Raw genomic sequence first — 19,567 nt, 5'->3', positions numbered from 1 at the left:
TTCAGGTAGCTCGCCCACTCCATGCAGCAGCAAAAAGGTTATCAAAATAATGTAAATGTTATTGTGGAAGTGAAAAATGCAGAAGTTGACTGCTTTCGTTGCACTGTGGTGCATGTAGTTAACGCCATGTTGTATTGGAAATGTAACGCCGTGTATTTCTTACGCTTTACTATGTTTTCACAGGGGAGGGAAGAGGCCCCTCAGTGACACTTTAAATGTCACCCTAGACTTACCCCCACTCGCTTGCTTGAAGCCAGTGTGGGACGTGCCATGTGACAGGTTCCCAAGCGGTGCTAAAATAAGCTGGTAAGCATTGGCTCTTCCTGCTTGCTGAGCAAGTGCCGCAGAAGCGCGAGAAGCCGCCACACAGCACGGCAGATGCGCGGGGCTGACAAACTTTCTCAGCGCGGAATTTGTAAGTACTCCATTTGCAGTGAAAGAGGCAGCCGGCGACGGCGGGGGGACGGGAGTGCGGCGTATCCGCACTGCAGCTGTTGTTCACATGTGACCGTCAGTGTCATTGTCAAAATCATACAGGGTACGCCGCTGGTGTGTGCACTGCACACAGTGTACGTTAGGCGAAAAATCCTTTCTGAAGGTCGTGTAGCGCTGTGTTGTTTTAAATGTAAGCCTGAAGGTGTGTTAGTGCAGCCGGCACAGCAAGCAGCAGCCAGTGTCGGGGCATCGCTCTCTGGCTGTACAGCTAGAACCCGCTTTTCTGGCGCGTGGTATTGTAGGCTCTGTTGCACTTTCTCTGCCTCTGATGTCATCAACTCCACCTGCCTGCGTGGTGCCCGTTACTTTTGGCTGTGCGTAGGGCCCGGAGGAGTTTGCCGCAGAGCCATTGTGACTGTTTATGCACTAGGGGGGTTTAGGGGGAGGGGCTTGCTGGACCCCCGCAGGGACACACACCCGCAGGGACACACGCTGCTTTCCAATGTCACCTCCGGGAGGGTGAGTCGCCTCCAGTGTCCCCGCCTGACTTCACGCCGTGCCCCTTCTCAAGTGTTAAGAGGCCAACAAGTACTGTAGGGGGGACTTTGGTTCATCTACCAGTGGTACAATCGGAGTTATTGCTTGATTTATAAATGTGGGGAAGGACTCACAATTTCTATTTATACTTGTTCAGTGCGGAAAATACTATGAGGGGTGCTATGTTGTGTTTCTGGGTCTTGCCATGGGGCATCGTGTGCCATATCCAGTTGGCGCTATAGAGTCTGCACATACAAACTCCTGGTTGCGGGTGGTTTAGTGCAAGCAGGTGTTGCCATTTGATCCTTTGTGTCAGGCAGGCCATGTTTTCGTTGCTTGCGTTTGTGATCTGTGTGTTAGGATTGTTCCGTGCCTTGCTGTTCAGCAAGTCAGTGCCTGTCGCCTGCTTGCACACGGTAATGGTGGTTAGGTGGCACGTGTAGGTGGTAGAGTTGGTGAGTTACCTGAATTGGGTTTTGCTTGTTGTCTGGATGCATGGTGGCAGGTGGAGTGGTGGTCTTGTGCAGCTGGATGGGTGTCCGTTGGGGGCGGGGGCTTGAGAGTTGGCCGTCAATAAAGGCATAGTGCTGCATATCTTTCAGAATACCGTAATGGTTGTGGACATTGCAGCATGGCGTATCACTGTGCATGATGTCACATCTTTTTATTGAGCTACGCTGGCCAATGTAACCAACCGCCCTCCTCACTGCTGCAACGAAGACATATCCTTGCAACAGCGCCTCAATGCCCCACCCCCGTGCTACAGAGACACGGATACAGCAGTGTTGCCAGTGTGAGCTCCCAGGTGATTGTGATGTCACCGGGAACGCCCCGTTTATTTAACAGCGCACGCGACGGAGTGAACGTCACCCCGTCGCGTGCGTACCCTTAAAGGGCCAACGCCACACTCCTCCTTTTCCATAACAACAAATTGGAAAATGGAGGGACTAACTATCACACATTTCTAAATCACACAACTCTGTCAGTTTCAGCAAGAACCCCCATTTATTCACAGCCACCCTGGATCCCCCACGGGTACCTGTCCTGGCCTGACCATTAACCCCCGGTCAGCCACCCCAGCTCAGTCCGTAACATAGTCTGTGAGACGGGCAGGTTTCCCACGCCCTGTTCTCAGGGGGTACCTCCTGCCAGCGTCCCTGGCCGGTGTTTCTTGACCGGGTCTGCCTCGAGCCGGAGATTCCACTGCGGGGCTTTCTCCACCACCTTCATCCAGAGCGCCTTCCCCTTCTCGGCTGTCCGGGCTGTCCACTCTGGGGTCGCCGATTCTCCTGAAGAATGAAGCATTCCTGGTTACAGACGACGTCCCGTCAGAGGCTGTTACCATAGAACCCTTGACCGCCACAACATCTAAGGGAGCGGGTTCATACGTGAGAGACAGCTTTCCATGCGGGTGGCGATTCCTCACCAGCACCTCATCTCCCAGCGCGATGTGTGGGGGTCTAAGGCCCCTCCGGATGTTTTCCATCTGTGTCCTGATTTGTCTGTCCTCTTCGACCTGTTCATTGTCAATGACGGCAGGGTCCCTGTCCCCCACCTCCGGTATGACGTCTCTCGGGCATCTCTGGAAAAGTGCCTCTGCCGGGGCCACACCTGTTGAAGAGTGAGGTGTGGTCCGATATCCCCGCAGGAAGACGTATAAGGCCCTCTGCAAGCCCTCGCCTTTTCCATGGGCGATCCTGAACACTTTGTTGAGGGTGCGCATCATGCGCTCGGCCTCCCCGTTGGCCCGGGCCACAGTGGGGTGACCCGCCGGTGTTGAATGCCATACTCCCTCATGAGCTCGGCAAAGCTCTCGCCTTGGAATGGTGCCCTGTTGTCTGAGCACAACACAGAGGGTAGGCCATGGGTGGCAAAGATCTTCTCCAGCGCTACCACCACGTTCTCAAATGCGACGGATTCTATGAACTCGACCTCCGGGTATCGAGACCACTCGTCCACCACAACTAGGAAGTGAGTGCCTCTCGACGTGGACCCGGAGTCGGCGTGCACCACTTCCCATGGCCGGGTCCCTCTGGGCATTGCTTCAATGGATGGTTCCCTCTGGGCGGGTGCTGCAGCCTGGCACCATACGCACGACGCCACAAACGCTTCCACCTTCCGCTCGAGTTCAGGGAACCACACCTTCTGACGAAGGCGAGCTTTGGTTTTGGGGGCCCCTTGGTGACCCTGGTGCGCCAAGGCGATGACCTGTGCCACTTTGGCCTGGGGCACCACGATCCTTTCCCCTCTCAGCAGCAGCCCCGACTCTGAGAATGTCAGTTCTTCTCTCACTCTCCACAACTGCTCGAGGGCCATTCTGGCATCACATGTCCTGCATTCCACAGCCTCCAGCACTGTCTTCCAGGTACCCCTTTGCATGGCTTCCTTCAGGATGGCGAAACATTCATCGCCTTTTGATGCAACCTCGAGCTCCTCCACCTGCATGGAGTTTGTGGTGGCAGTCTCCACGACCAGGCGGACGTGCTCTTCGGCCTCCTCCTCTGATGCCGATTCCTGCGAGTCCCCTCTGGGGTGTCGAGAGAGATAGTCTGCCGCGTTGTTAGCCCCTGGACGATATATCAACGACACTCCATACTCGAGCAAGGCGAGCATCCAGCGCTCTATTCTCACTGGTGGACGAGATGATGAGCCCGCCATAATCGGCAACAACGGCTTGTGGTCCGTGACCACCGTCACTGGGCGCCCCAGAATATAGAGGCGGAAATGTCTGCAACCCCACAGCACCGCCAGGGCTTCCCTCTCAATCTGGGAGTATCTTTGCTCGGTGTCGGAGAGGGCCTTACTGGCATATGCTATGGGCCGAATCTCCTGGTCATTCCCCACTTGCGTGAGCACTGCCCCCAGTCCATATGGGCTGGCGTCCACCACGATCTCTGTCTGCAGGCTCGGGTCGAAGAACGCCATGGTGTCGTCCGCCGCCAAAGCCCCTCTGATGTCGTCAAATGCCGCCTGCTCCAGGGGGCCCCACTGCCAGGTGATGTCCTTCTTCGTGAGCGATCTCAACGGCTCTGAGCGGGACGCCAGGTTCCTGATGAAACGTCCACAGTAGGTGACCATGCCCAAGAAGCTCCTCACCTCTGCAACATTCTCTGGCGGACGCGCCTCTTCTATGTCCCTCACTTTGCGGGGATCTGGCGACACCCCATCCGCCTTAAATACGAACCCAAAGAATTCGATCGTTGTTTTCAGAAATTCACACTTGTCCTTGTGCAGGGTGAGGCCCAGCGAGCGCAGTCGTTCAAAGGTCTTGGCCAGGCGTGCCAGATGCTCCGTCTCCGATCTGGCATACACTAAAATGTCGTCGCTAATATTAAGGACTCCATCGAGATCCGCTAATGCCCCTCTTATGATGTTTTGAAAAAACTCCGCTGCGGAGGACACCCCAAAACTCAACCTCTTGTATCGGTAAAGACCTCGATGGGTGGTGAATGTTGTTATGTAGCGGGACTCGGGGTGCAGGACCACCTGATGATAGCCTGCTCTCAGGTCGAGCTTGGAAAAGAACTTCGCCCCTTGCAGTTCCGCTATAATGTCATCGATGGTAGGGGTTAGGTGTCGCTCCCTCTTTATGGCCTTATTGGGAAGCCGCATGTCCACACAGATCCTCACCGCATCTGGCTGTTTAGGCTTGCGTGCGATGACAATGGGAAACACCCACGGGGTGGGGCCCTCAACCTTTTCAATGATGTCCAACCCCATTAGATTGTCTAGTTCTCGATCCACCAGATCCCTGAGATGAAACGGAACTCGTCGGTGCTTCAGCGCCACTGGCTGGATTGACTCATCGATGTGGAGCCGGACCGGCTCACCCACCAGCTGTCCAATGCCTTCAAACAGGGAGCCATGTTTGGCCAGGAGCACCTGAATGTCGTCTAAATACACTGAGTAAGCGAATGTGACGATTCCCAGCGCCTCAGCCGCAGCACAGCAAAGCAGGGTGTTGTCGCTCACCGGTGTAACATAGAATCTGGCCCGGATGTATGAGTCACCATATTGAACATCAGCCACGAAAACTCCGTCCAGAGGCAGGGGCTGATCCCCGCCGAAGGCGAATATGCGTGCTCTCGGCGCAGTCAGCGTGGGCGGGGTCTGCATGGTATTATAATGCTGTCTTGCCATCACATTCACGGATGCGCCGGTGTCTACTAGCATCGGCACAGAGTCTCCATTAACAAGCACGTTGCACCTGGGCTGTCTCTTGGAGCGGGATTTCAGCATGCTTACACTGGACACGAAGAACACGTTTTCCTCGTCCTCTTCCTCCTCCTCTTCGTCCTGAGGGGCCCCTTCGTCACCTTGGTCTACCTGAGCAACGTTGGACGTCCTTTGGGGCCGGAAGAAGCCGGCTCGAACTGGCCCCCTCGGCACTACCTTGGGAGCTGCAGACCTGCACATCCTGGCGAAGTGGTCAGCGCCTCCGCATCTACCGCACTTAACCCCAGTTGCAGGGCATTCAGCGGGGTGCGGGAGATCGTATCCACACTTCGGGCACGAAGAATTAGTCCCCGGCGGGCGCGGGCTCTGGGTGTTCATGGGGCGCCTCGATCCGCGGCCTCTTCCGACCGCGCAGACCTCCTCCACCTTGCCTGGGCAGGCACCAGCTTCCATCCTGGTCGCCCGCAATTCCGACACTTCGTGGCACCTTCCCAATTCTAGGATGCGAGGAAGGGTGATGCCAGGCTCGCGCAATATCTGGCGCCTCAGTTTCCCAGAGATACACCCCTGAATGAGTTGGTTGCGAATCATTACTTCAGGGTCGTTCCACGCACATGGCGCTGCCAATCTCTGCAGCCGCCCATAGAACACATCCAGAGTCTCGTCATCCTTTTGTCGAGCCGTTCCCATGAGAAAACGTTCATAGTCCGCATTGGCCATTGGCAGAAAATGGTTATGGAGTGCCTCCTTCGCCGCCGCAAACGACCCATCCACCGGCTGCAGGGACAGGAATACCTCATGCACTGCTGGACCAGCGGAGTACAGGAGAGTGGCCAGCTTGCCGTCGTCACTTGTCTCCATCGTGGCCCTGAAGTACATCTCGAGCCTATCCATCCACATCTTCCACCTCTGTCCCAGGCTTGATGGAGCACCCGAGGTATCAAACTCAGGCATTGGCTGTAGGGACCCAGGTGGTTTCGGCGGGGGAACAGGCGGAGGCGCAGGAGCAGCAGCAGGAGCCGCAGCAGCAGCAGCTTGATTCATGGTGGACAGCGCACAGGCACCCCAGAAGTTAAAATGGATGGGGCCGCAACTCACCACCAGCAGTCAGTCTCCCAGGGTATTACAAATTCTGCCTCACACCAGGCGCGCTCCTCGCAGAAGTGTCACTCCAGCCAGCAAGCAGACAATGAAGTGTGCAAAAATTGAGCAGGGGAAAAAAAAAACCCAGTACATTCAGCAGGTTTCCCATAGAGTCTCATCCATCTGCTCGGTAAAAACAGTGAAAATGTCAGTGATTCCTTCTGAAACCGACATGTGCTGTCTCCAGCGACCATCCGCCGCTGAAGTTTCCAAAAATTGAGTCCGGATGGCTCACCGACGCTTCGTTATGAAGCCGTGAGTCTCCGAGGCCTATTGATCGCTTCCTTCTCCGCGGTCAGAGTTCGTCGGAGCGTTCACGTGAGATCATCTACGCTCCAGACGAATATCCCCGCCTGTTCCAGGAAGTGATCCCGGCATTCGTCGCCACTGTTGGCGGTCTCCGGGTGCCGCCGTCCGTGAGCCCCCCACCCCCGTGCTACAGAGACACGGATACAGCAGTGTTGCCAGTGTGGGCTCCCCGGTGATTGTGATGTCACCGGGAACGCCCCGTTTATTTAACAGCGCACGCGACGGAGTGAACGTCACCCCGTCGCGTGCGTACCCTTAAAGGGCCAACGCCACACTGGACACCCGCAGGGACACACACCCGCAGGGACACACGCTGCTTTCCAATGTCACCTCCGGGAGGGTGAGTCGCCTCCAGTGTCCCCGCCTGACTTCACGCCGTGCCCCTTCTCAAGTGTTAAGAGGCCAACAAGTACTGTAGGGGGGACTTTGGTTCATCTACCAGTGGTACAATCGGGGTTATTGCTTGATTTATAAATGTGGGGAAGGACTCACAATTTCTATTTATACTTGTTCAGTGCGGAAAATACTATGAGGGGTGCTATGTTGTGTTTCTGGGTCTTGCCATGGGGCATCGTGTGCCATATCCAGTTGGCGCTATAGAGTCTGCACATACAAACTCCTGGTTGCGGGTGGTTTAGTGCAAGCAGGTGTTGCCATTTGATCCTTTGTGCCAGGCAGGCAATGTTTTCGTGGCTTGCGTTTGTGATCTGTGTGTTAGGATTGTTCCGTGCCTTGCTGTTCAGCAAGCCAGTGCCTGTCGCCTGCTTGCACACGGTAATGGTGGTTAGGTGGCACGTGTAGGTGGTAGAGTTGGTGAGTTACCTGAATTGGGTTTTGCTTGTTGTCTGGATGCATGGTGGCAGGTGGAGTGGTGGTCTTGTGCAGCTGGATGGGTGTCCGTTGGGGGCGGGGGCTTGAGAGTTGGACGTCAATAAAGGCATAGTGCTGCATATCTTTCAGAATACCGTAATGGTTGTGGACATTGCAGCATGGCGTATCACTGTGCATGATGTCACATCTTTTTATTGAGCTACGATGGCCAATGTAACCAACCGCCCTCCTCACTGCTGCAACGAAGACATATCCTTGCAACAGCGCCTCAATGCCCCTGGTGAGCGCTTCTATACATGCACATACATAAATAAATAAATATTCGCTTGGGTTAAGGCAGGGTCCGTGTGAGGTGTCTGTGTATCGGCGAGGGAGGGTTATTGATTGAAAGCAAAGTTTGTAAACGAGCAACATACAGGCAGCATATGAAATGTAGAATGTATAAACATGTTTTGCTTCATATCTAACTCTGAATTTCGCAAGTATCTTACACACCAGAATGCAATTGCCCCGCCCCCTTGGTATACGCATCTGTAAAGAAGCCATTTGTTTTCTGTTCGAATGTTTTATCAAGGGCAACATGTCATGGCTGGTGCCCAAACGATCCATGATTCACACACTTAAAAAAAAAAAAAAAAAGTTTCATTATGTTTGGCCTTAGTAGAGATGAAATTCTGTCAACTCCTCTCCACAGGCTGTGTTCTGAACGAGTTCATCATCAGCACACATAACTTTGCTGTTTGCGCCTAGATGCAGTTCACTCTGCACTGCTGTGCGCTATAATTATAAAGCATACGCATCCTCTCTTAAATCACAGAACAATCTTAGGATATTTTTTTTATGTGAACCACAGTAGCATTTTCAGGATTGTGTAACCTCATTGCAAGAATGGATGGCACTGTCCACTGTTGCACTAAAAGCTGCGAATCTGATTGTTCGAGTTCCACAGACAATTGGAGAAATTATTTTGGCCGGACTTTTGTCATTTTCGGGGTTTTTAATTTGGGGAATCTTGTGCTTTATGCAAGGTTTCATCAATGAAAAAGCCAAGGCTTTCAAAATATTCCCCAATTGCAAAAATAGGGCACATTCCTGAGACTGAGTGAACATGATTTGGTATAGATACAGGTCTTCTTGATTTCAGAATTGTCCTTAGGTTGTTTTCCAGCCACAGTACTGGAACATCCGGTAAAGAATGTTCTCTGTCTAAGTCCTTGCAACCAGGGACGGCATTTCACCAAAATGCCAGGGGTAACGGAAGTGACATCACACGACTCTTGACCCCCTGATGACATCACAGGAAGTTATGTCATTTGATCCCACCCCGAAGTGATATTGTGGGAAGCGATGGAACACGACCTTTCTTCCGTTGACAAAACAAGAAGTGGCATTACATAGCATTGTACACTACGAAAAATATGGTTACGATATCACTATAATGTGATGTACATTTCATACAAGAATGGATCGCCATATGTATAGTTAAGATCAGTGTGTATAGGCCCATATTACCAAATTACTGTGAATGCAAGCAGACGTCCATGACCAAATGATAATGATGTGTTATTATCTAGCACTTAAGCTTAAGCGCTTTATATAGAAAAAATATGCAACCAATATCACCAAACCTGTGTTGGTACTCATTTATCGACCTCCGAAGGATGAAAGGCTGATTTGAACCGTTTAAGAACTGACTAAATCAGTGAATTTCCTCCTGAAGTGTACCTGAAATAAACCTTCAATCAGTCTAGCAATTATTGTATAGAATTCCAGAAAGACACATTATTTGGTATTCCTAATCTTTCTTATTTACGGTCACTGCTCAATGTGTTACACCTGTGGCGCACCCTGTTCTTATTTTTCTTCTTTTTTTTTTATTAAGGGACCTGAACAAGAAAGCCATCCACTCCCTAAGTAAATAGCCACATGATGCTGGCTACAGCCCAGGAGCTTGCATTTAAAAAAGACATTTATTTTATTGGTTTTTTTTAGAGGACGCAAGGGAGACCTCAGAGGACGCAAGGGAGACCTCAGAGGTCGCAATTGTGACCCCTGGCGACCCCTAAATGACGTCCCTGCTTGCAACTGCCACCTAGAAGGGGAAACAATTGCATTGGAATAGAGCTAGGTGCGAGATGAGATATGTGGAGGGAGACGAAGCTTGTCAGTGTTTGGTTATTTATCCACCCATTGAATGCCCATGGCTATGCTAATCCCTCTGGCCATTCCCACCCACTTCCTGCCCCTCCTCGCTCAAAATATCCTCCTGGGATCACTTTGGGCTAGCTTTATTGAACAGTAACATCAAACTTTGTGCTCTTAGGGCCTACCAGTTTTATTTCAAAGCAGTCTTCTGAGAGTAATGGCTTAATTGAAGCTTTATATGTGCTACAATGTAACAAAAATGTCTAAACAGAATTTGCCTTCATCCACTTGATTATAAGCAGTAACAAGAATCGGCAACAGTTTTCGCTTGCACAGAAGTATTCAACAAGTGTTTGCCAGTCACGGGTGCGATATGTCTAGGTACTTGCACCATTTTGCAGCTGATACCATTAAATGGCCATTTAGGACCAGTATGGGGTAACGGGAGGTTTGGCTGCAGTAGATTTCACCAAGGGACAATTGGCTGAATTCCTTTAGCTGCATTTTACTGCAAATGTATGTGGTGGGTGGTTTAGGGGAATAATAAAGGTAGGTGTTATTGGGGGGGGTGGAGGGTACGCGGCTCTCCCCCGCATACATTTGCAGTAAAATGTCCTTAAAGGAAAACACATTTGACCTGTTTTCCCTCGATGAAATACATTTGAAGAAATCACACAGAACCCCAGTATGGCAGCGCCTGGCAAATGCCTATCCCATGCTGTAAGGAAGGCACCGTATCAATAGTAGAGACAGACACAATGGATACAAGTTTCGTAAACCTTAATTTGGTAATTTAGTTGGGTTGGTAGAATTCCTAACTGGCCCTAACTCTAGAATGGGAGTAATCTTGACCATTAAATAAATAACAAAACAGTCCCATTCTGTCTAGTCAACATAAAAAGGCCTATATTAAGAAAGCCTAACCGTGGCCTCATTTTGAAAATGACAAATCTGATAAGGGAATTCAAAAGGAAAATAGGGTCTCAAAAGAAATGTCAGAATGGCCTTAAATAACAACTCCCTTCCCCACGTTCAGCACAACGCGGTCTAGAGAGTTTCCTAAAAAGTATAGGTGGCTGGCACAGTTCTTTCAGTCTTGTACACTTTGGCTTACTGGTACAATTTAACAGTTCAGGCTTGGGCTTCAGGCTTCTACTAGTTCAAACACTTTATCGCACAGTTATGCACAGGCTTTCCTCTGCCGGGCTGAAGCTTGTCTTTCACTTTTCACTTTATCACACAGTCCTGCACAGGCTTCGCTCTGCCCGGCTCGAGCCTGTCTTTCACTTTTCACTTTATCACACAGTCCTGCACAGGCTTCGCTCTGCCGGGCTCGAGCCTGTCTTTTACTTCGTGGGGGTTACCTTCCCCAATTTTTGTCTCAGCTGCCTTTTTCACTGCCAAACACTTTCGAAACTGCAAGAATTTTGCAAAGACCTTACAGTTCTTTCAACTTTCTTTCGGGATCACGATTGCTTTCTTGCCTTTGATTCCCAATCAACTCAGAACATTTCACAGAGACTTTCGAATGTGCTATTTCGCCTCACAGGACCACTCTGTTACTTTGTATCCACTCTTTTCCAATTCTGCAGTTGTCCTTTCCATTAAGCGTTTTATCTGCATATGCGCAACCTTCAACTTTTGAGTTAGTTACTTTTGCTTTCAACACAAACCAGAGTTTTGTTGCCTTCGATAACTCACCGGTTGGGTTCATCAGCCTTCTTTACATCAACACTCTTCATGCAGCAGTCAAGGCCATTTCCAGCGCCTCCTCTGCTCCTCCCCAACTCTGTCGTTCACCTGGGAGGGTAGCGGGCTGCTTACATGTGCTCACTTGGTTTCAGTCTTGGAATCCTTGCAGCTTCCCGAAAGTGGGGGATTCTCGCCTGCTTCTCCATCTTTGTGTTACGCTCACCTTGTCTCTGCGGAGGCGTTGGGGCATGGTTGCAGCCCTCCCAGGAGTTAGATCACCCCCGTCAGGTCTCTCCCCCTGATAAGCTGTGGGCGGCAACAATAGGTGGCACTGCTCTTGTGTGGATATGAGAAAACGTGAGTGCCCTGGTCGGTGACCATTGTACCCCTCTAACCCTTCAACCCAAGGTGTGATTTCTGTGGGCATGTATCGGCCCATAAGGCTCACCTGTTAATTATTGATGATGAGCTCTCTGTCCTGCTACTTCAGGCAGGGGCGCTTGTTGATTGGATCTAGTTCCTTCACTGATCCCTGGTAAGTAATAGTCCAGTCCAGCTTTGACTATGCTTTCCCCTGGTTGATGGTAAGTGTCTCTCAATGTCTCTTGTCTTTTCCCCTTTGTTTTCTATCTTGGTATTATTGCTCTCAATAGTGTTGTTAATTCCTGAATAACGTTTTCTCTTCTGTTTTCTTCCCAATAGGTGTAAATGCGGCCCGAAAGCAGCTGTGGAGGCGCAGCGCGTGGCCGGGAGGAAGATGGATGAAACTTAAATGTCCGACAACAGGTGAGTGATGGTTTAAGGAAAAGCGCGAGGTTCAGTGGTAGTGCGACCTTAAACTTAATGTTTGTTAAGTGTCTAACCTTGCCTTTTGTTTTTACTTGCAGGTGCTGCGGTCGCGGTGGAGTGCGTCGTTCTGCGGTGTCAAGATGAAGGTTTCAGCGTCCCGGAAGATTTGAAGATGAGCTGCGGTACCAAGGTGAAGATTTCAGCGTTCCGGAAGGTTTGAAGGCGAGCTGCGGTGCCAAGGTGAAGATTTCAGCGTTCTGGAAGATTTGAAGACGCGCACAGGTGAGAGCAGGTCCTCAGATGGTAAGTATGGAGACAGGTAACAGGATTTCCAAAGGTAAGTTTAACTCCAGGTGGTGGTGAGCGTTACGCTGCATGGAAGTGCAGAATAACGCGAGACGTCTGCCTCAGGGATTTGAGCATCTTATATAGCTGCGATCGTGGGCTCGCCCACTAGGCCTGGCTTGCCTACCACACCCTGCCACTCACAGAGAGTCAGCACGTGCAAGACAACCCAATAGCAGCAGCCCCACCCAAGTGTACACATGGGGCTGCTGTAGTAATGAAAGTTCCCTATGTTAAATACACTTGGCACCCAAAAGGAGGTGCCATGTTCATAATAAAAGTATTCTTGACCCAAATACATGTTCCTGCTTATTGTTTTTCATGAGCCTGGTGCCAAAGGCGCCAGGACTCTGTCCATCTGGGCCCCCTGTGTAAGTGGCCCTGTCATGTTTGTGTCCTTGGCCCGATGGCCATGACAGCACTCCCCCTCAAGGCCCCTGTCAAGGCTGTTCCTCCTCCTTGTCCTGGCTTGGTGGGATTATTGTGATGGAATTGCCTGATTAAACATGGAGCATGGACGTGTTCACTGGGTTCCCATGTTCGGTCTTGAGGTCTGTAACCTTTCCGTCTATAAGGTAATACAATTTGGACCAAACCACCTTGGAGTCCAGGATGGATTTAACTTCATACTCCGGTTTCCTATCTAGTAATTCAGGCTCTGGGGGGGACTTATCCATGTATCCGGTTTCATTGGTTTGAGGAGAGAGACATGAAATACTGGGTGAATGTTCATGTGAGATGGTAATTCCAATTTTATGGCGGCAGGGTTGATTATTGCTTTGATAGTATAGGGGCCCAAATATCTGGGGTGGAAGGCCCTTGGTCCTTTCAACGGTATGTATCTGGATGCTAACCAGACTTTATCCCCAATCTGGTAATCGGGAGCTTCTTTTCGGTGCCGGTCAGCAAACAGTTTTTGTCTTTCTTTGGCCTTAGTCAAGTGTTCTGTCGCTTCCTCAAGAACCTGAGCGATGGTTTTATGCAAGGTTTTTATTGCTGGCATTTCCAGAGTATTGAGTGGAGCAAACATTGATGTCAGCGGATGTCTTCCGTGCACAGTATAGAATGGGGTTTGCCCAGTACTCGTGTGAACAGAGCTGTTGTATGCATCCTCGGCTACCCAGAGTATGTTTTTCCAGGAGTCTTTGGGGTGCTGTACACCTTAAATATTGCTCTACCGTCTGATTAGATTGTTTTCGATGGTGTACCGGTCTCCCTTTGAAAGCCATTACTGTTGTGTTGACTGATTCATCTGTGACTGCAAACAGGTTTTTTAGTCATCTACACATGTGCTGGCAGCAAACTTGGTTTGAATTAGTTCTTTGGGATTAATGGCCACGGGATCGGATGTTGTAAAAGCCTCTTTTTCTTCACTCATGCGTGATAGTGCGTCTGCTTTTCCATTCCGTATTCCAGGTCTATAGGTTATACTAAAGTCGTATTCTGCGAAAAAGAGTGCCCAACGAAGTTGACGTGAGGATTGCGCTTTAGCAGTCTTCAAGTATTGTAAGTTACAGTGGTCCATGTTGACGGTGACTGTGTGTCTCCCCCAAGAAGGTAGTGTCTCCATGCCTTGAATGCTGCTTTAATGGCCAGTAATTCTTTATCCGTGATCGCGTAGTTCAATTCGGGGGCAGAAAAATTGCAGGACCAGAATGCGACGGGATGTAACTGTCCTGTTTCCGGGTCCCGTTGGGACAATACCGCTCCCATTGCTACATTTGAAGCGTCTGTTTCAACTATGTATGGCAGGTCTGGTCGAGGGTGTCAAAGAACTGGTGCTGTTGTAAATGCTAGTTTCAGCTTTCGAAAGGCTTCTTCAGCTTCTGTGGACCAATGGAATGTCTTGTTCTTTCTCAGCAGGGAGGTAATCTACAATTTGTGAGAACCCAGGTATAAATCGGCGATAGAAATTAGCGAAGCCGAGCACGCTTTGTACTCCTTTCGTGGATGATGGAGAGGGCCATTGGAGGATTGCGTCCACCTTTCGTGCGTCCATATGTACGCCCTGTGGGGTGAGCATGAAACCGAGAAATTCGACCTTGGTCACATGGAAGAAACCTTTTTCCAGCTTGGCATACAACTGGTGTTGTCGATGCAACTGGTGTTGTCGAAGCTTCTCTAAGACTGCCCAGACATGACCGATATGTTCTTCATTGAAATTTGAGTAGATGAAAATGTCATCTATGTAGACAAGTGCGCAAACGTCCAAATGCTCACGGAGCACATCATTCATAAAGAATTGGAACGCCGCAGGGGCGTTACATAACCCAAAGGGCATGACCAGGTATTCGAAGAGGCCATACATCGTGTGAAAGGCCGTCTTCCACTAGTCTCCTTTTTCGACTCTCACAAGATGATAGGCCCCTCGCAAATACAACTTGGTGTAAATCTGAGCGTGCTTCACCTGATCCAGGAGCTCTGGTATAAGTAGTAAAGGTTATGTTTTTTTTTTACTGTGATCTGATTGATTGCTCTGTAGTGAATACAGGTTCTTAAGTCCCCCTCCTTCTTAGGCACGAAGAAGAGGGGCGAGGAAGCAGGGGACTTGGATGGGCGGATAAAACCGTTTGCCAGATACTGATCCAGGTAAGTTCTAAGATGTTGGTTTTCCTGCTCTGTTAGAGCGTAAATCCGACTGCAGGGAGTTTGAGCTCCGGGCACTAGGTCAATTTGGCAATCGTAGGGTCTATGCAGGGGCAAAACCTTGGCTTGCTCCTTTTGGAAGACATCCTGGTAATTCATGTATTCAAGTGGTAAAGAGCCAGAGAGGCCCAGCATGATTCCTTTATTTGGTTTCAGGTTGACGACGTCTTTGTTGTAACAGGTGTCGGCACAGTCTTGAGGAAAGGTCAGCACTCGTTTTCGCCAGTCGATCCTAGGATTATGGGTCTCCAGCCAAGGCATTCTCAATAACATCTGGAACTGAGGAGCTCCGATGAGATCGAAGGTAATGTCCTCTTGATGCCCCTCCTGCAACAGTAGCTTGACTTTCTCTGTGTATTGTCACCGGGCCGGATGATAGCTGAGAACCATCCACTGCTGTGACATTTTCCGATTTCTGCTTAGGTTGGAGGGGAAGGCCTATTCGGATAGCCAGATCTTGGTCAATGTAGTTTTCCACTGCTCCACTGTCAATGTATGCCTCCAAGGTATGTATCTTTGACGGTTGCTTGTGATTCACCAAAAGTCCCGGAAGGACTAGATGTGAAGTGGATCCCTACGCTTGCCGGGCATTGGAGTGTATTACAGATATGGTAGAGCGCGAGGCTCCATTGAAGACTCGGCTTGTTAGGAAAAATAATAACAACCAAAAATGGTTCTCGGCTGAGTTGGTAACTCTGAAAAGAGGGAAAAGGACCCTGGAAAGGAAGTGGCAAGGGGATAAAAGTGAGGAAAACAAAAACAACTGGAAACAGAGGATAAAATATATAGAGATAGGATAAGGACGGCCAAAAAGAATTTCTTCAATGAAGAAATTGAAAAAGCCGCTAACAAAACAAACAAACTTTTTAACATCCTGAAGAACATTGAAAAACCAGAAAACCTTACACCGCCTTTTCAACCTACTGAGGAGGATTGTAACCTGGTACTAAAGGCTTTCGCAGCTAAAATTGACAAAGCTAGGTGCAACATAATGAAAGCCAGAGAAGCGGCACCACCGTCAACTACACCAATGGAGGACATCTCCAGGCCGAGTGGGGCTCTCTTCACTTTTGAGAAAGTGTCGGAAGCCAAATTGCTAGAAGCTCTCTCTCAAATGAACCCCACACTGTGCGCAGAAAATATTCTGCTCTCTAGTATTATCCTGCAACATAAAGAACTCTTCACCCCAATCCTACTAGAACTGGTTAATGCCTCTTTCAGGGAAGGCGTGGTTCCGAAGGATTTAAAAAAGGTCACCATTACCCCATTAATAAAGAAGGTGGGCTTAGACCCTAAAGACCCGGCCAATCTTCGCCCTATAACCAACTCAAACTTTGTACTCAAAGTTCTAGATAAATTAGCCACACAACAACAGCAATTGTATGTGGAAGAACAAAATGCTCTTCACCAACAGCAATCGGGTTTCAGAGCATCCCACAGCACCGAAACAGCGATGTTAGATCTCCAAAACCACATGCTGGGGCTGGTCGATGGCAACAAAATAGGGATGCTAATGCTGCTTGACTTGAGCGCAGCTTTTGATCTAGTTGATCACCAGCTTCTCATCAAAGCCCTTAAAGAAAACGTTGGTTGCTCAGAAGAAGCTATAAGGTGGCTGATTTCCTTTCTCTCAGACTGCCAGGCGCGGATTCACTGGGGTAATACGTTCTCAGACTCCTGCCCTATACTCTTCGGGGTCCCACAGGGGGCAAGCCTGTCCCCCATGCTCTTCAATATATATATGAGGGCACTGTGTAGCATCCTGGTCAAGGCCGGGGTGTTTTTTACAAACTACGCAGACGACACACAGCTCATTGTTGAGCTGAGTGGAAACCATGAGGAAGATAGTGCATCAATAGGGAAGATATATGCCATGATAGATGAATGGATGCAATCCAATTGGATGTGCCTAAACAACGCAAAAACTGAACTGATGACTTTCGGCTCTAATCGGCAGCTATCCAATCTAGGAGGCGAATATAAGTTTTTTAAGATAAAGGACGCCATTATAAAAGTTTCGGCACAGGTCAAAACTTTGGGTATGATGGTTAATGCAGAGGTTAATTCTGAAGCACAGACCAATTATCTCATAAAAAACACAGCCTATTACCTTAAGTTAATAAGAGCAGTAAAACCATTCCTGAATGAAACAAACCTGGCCACCATAGTCAGAGCCATCACTCTGTCCAGGCTGGACTACGGGAATGCTCTGATGATTGGCGCTACCGCGAAAGATCTGGCGAGATGCCAAGTGATTCAGAATGACGCAGTCAGAATGATCAAAAATTTGAAAAGAGGGGATCATGTTACAGACCAGAGAAGGTCACTGCATTGGCTAAAAATGGGCGAGCGGATAAGTTTTAAATCTCTTACGCTCGTTCATAAGTGCATATATGGCAAGGCCCCTGGGTATCTAAAGAACTGTATAGTTCCATACGCGCCACAAAGAAGTCTGAGATCAATGGGTACTGGACTGCTGGTCATTCCCAAACACAGACTAAAATCAGGTCTGGGCAGAGCCTTCGTGGTACTGGCTCCTCAAATGTGGAACAGACTTCCTGAGACCTTGAGAATGGAGGAAAACCACCTGGCCTTTAGGAAACGCCTTAAGACACTACACTTATCTTTCAGTAGGAATTCTCCGACTTCCTCTCTTACAGCGGGTAAGGATGCCAAGGGTGCATCTTACACCTGGGTTAGGCTAGGCTGCGTTTGTGTTATGTCATTGTGTGTTTTTGTCTCAAAGCGCCCTGATGTCCGCAGGCTAACGGCGCTATACAAAACCAAAATACATACATGCATACATCATTGTTTTTGTCCGTTGCTCCAACTATTTTCTTGGGTGGTTTTACCGGGCATTCACAGTTGAAGTGACCTGCTTTACCACAATATAAGCAGAGCTGTTGCTGTCTTCTTTTCTCTCTTTCTGCCTTGGTAAGAGGACTCGGTAACCCACCGATTTGCATTGGTTCCGACTGTTCGTGTGGTTTGGTCTGGTTCTCACGGGGTCGCACATAAACTGACCTTCACTCTGTTCTGACTCGATCCATTTTCCTATTCTGCAACCTATGTTCGAGTTGTACTGTTAGGTCTATGTAGTCCGCACACCCCTCAGGTGGGTTCACAACTTGAGCCAACACATCTTTAAGTTCTTCACGTAACCCTCGATAAAAGAGCGTAGTTCTCTTTTCCTCTAGCCAGTTGGTTTGGGTTATGAGACGATTGACGGTTGCAATGTAGGTTAATAGATCTTGATTCCCCTGTCTGAGCGACAATAATTTGTTGTCCAGAGCTTGTCCATGAGTAAGTCGGGCAAACAATTTCTCCATCTCGTGATGGATATCCCCAAAGTTCCGAAGCAAAGGATCATCTTGAGTTACCAATGGTATTGACCAGTCTGCCGCGTTGCCTCCTAGGTATGAAAGTACGAATGCAACTTTGGCTTGATCATTAGGAAGGGCTCCTGGTCTGCATAAGAAATGAAGACGACAATGGTTCATGAATATGGCAAACTTTTTTAGATCGCCGTTGAAGCATTCGGCCCGGGCTAGAGGCGCACTGCCCCTGGAAGAACCACCTGAAACGGTGTTGATTGCGGTGGCATGGAAGAGGAGGCTATCCCAGGCAAGGGAACCTGTCCTGCTTGTTCCTGTAGCATCTGTCTTGCCAAGTCATCAGTTCTTTCTCAAGTTACAATAAAATCCCTCCTTAATGCTCTGGTTTCCTGCCTTGAAGCATGTACTTCAGCCCATAATTCCCCTAGTAATTGGGCCAATAGATCTGTCTCTGAAGTTTTAATAACGCCCAGGCAGAGATTTGTGGAGGCTTTGCTTTCTGTTACGCTCACCTGGTCTCTGCAGAGGCGTTGGGGCACGGTTGCAGCCCTCCCAGGAGTTAGATCACCCCCGTCAGGTCTCTCCCCCTGAAAAACTGTAAGCGGCGACAATTGGTGGCACTGCTCCTACGTAGATATGAGAAAACGTGAGTGCGCTGGTCGGTGATTATTGTGCCTCTCTAACCCTTCAACCCAAGGTGCGATTTCTGTGGGCATGTATTGGCTCATAAGGCTCACCTGTTAATTATTGATGATGAGCTCTCCATCCTGCTACTTTGGGCAGGGGCGCTTGTTGATGGGATCTTGTTCCTTCACTGATCCCTGGTAAGTAATAGTCCAGTCCAGCTGCGACTATGCTTTCCCCTGGTTGATGGTAAGTGTCTCAATGTCTCTTGTTTTTTCCCCTTTCTGTTTTCTGTCTTGGTATTATTGCTCTCAATAGTGTTGTTAATTCCCGAATAACGTTTTCTCTTCTGTTTTCTTCCCAATAGGTGGAAATGCAGCCCAAAAGCAGCTGTGGAGGCGTGGAGCGCGGCCTGGAGGAAGATGGATGAAACCGCAATGTCCGACAACAGGTGAGTGATGGTTTAAGGAAAAGCGCGAGGTTCGGTGGTAGCGCGACCTTAAACTTAATGTCTGTTAAGTGTCTAACCTTGCCTTTTGTTTTTTACTTGCAGGTGCTGC

At 49.4% G+C, this 19,567-nt stretch overlaps 1 protein-coding gene across 5 annotated transcripts in view; it reads left to right on the top strand.

Annotated features, from left to right (window-relative positions):
- Window positions 1–332: 332 nt before the first annotated feature.
- The window catches only part of TBC1D1 (TBC1 domain family member 1), a 1,823,125-nt gene continuing 1,803,890 nt past the window's right edge, over window positions 333–19,567 (top strand). For all 5 annotated transcript variants that reach the window (XM_069631813.1, XM_069631816.1, XM_069631814.1 and 2 more), the window contains exon 1: window positions 333–415. The gene's annotated coding sequence lies outside the window, so the exon portion shown is untranslated. The remainder of the gene's footprint in view (window positions 416–19,567) is intronic.

This window comes from Ambystoma mexicanum, chromosome 6q (genome assembly GCF_040938575.1).
Source record: "Ambystoma mexicanum isolate Mex_15411 chromosome 6q, UKY_AmexF1_1, whole genome shotgun sequence".
NCBI classification, from domain to species: Eukaryota; Metazoa; Chordata; class Amphibia; order Caudata; family Ambystomatidae; genus Ambystoma; species Ambystoma mexicanum.
The sequence above is the reverse complement of the archived record's forward strand: the minus strand, read 5'-3'. Positions and strand labels throughout refer to the sequence as shown.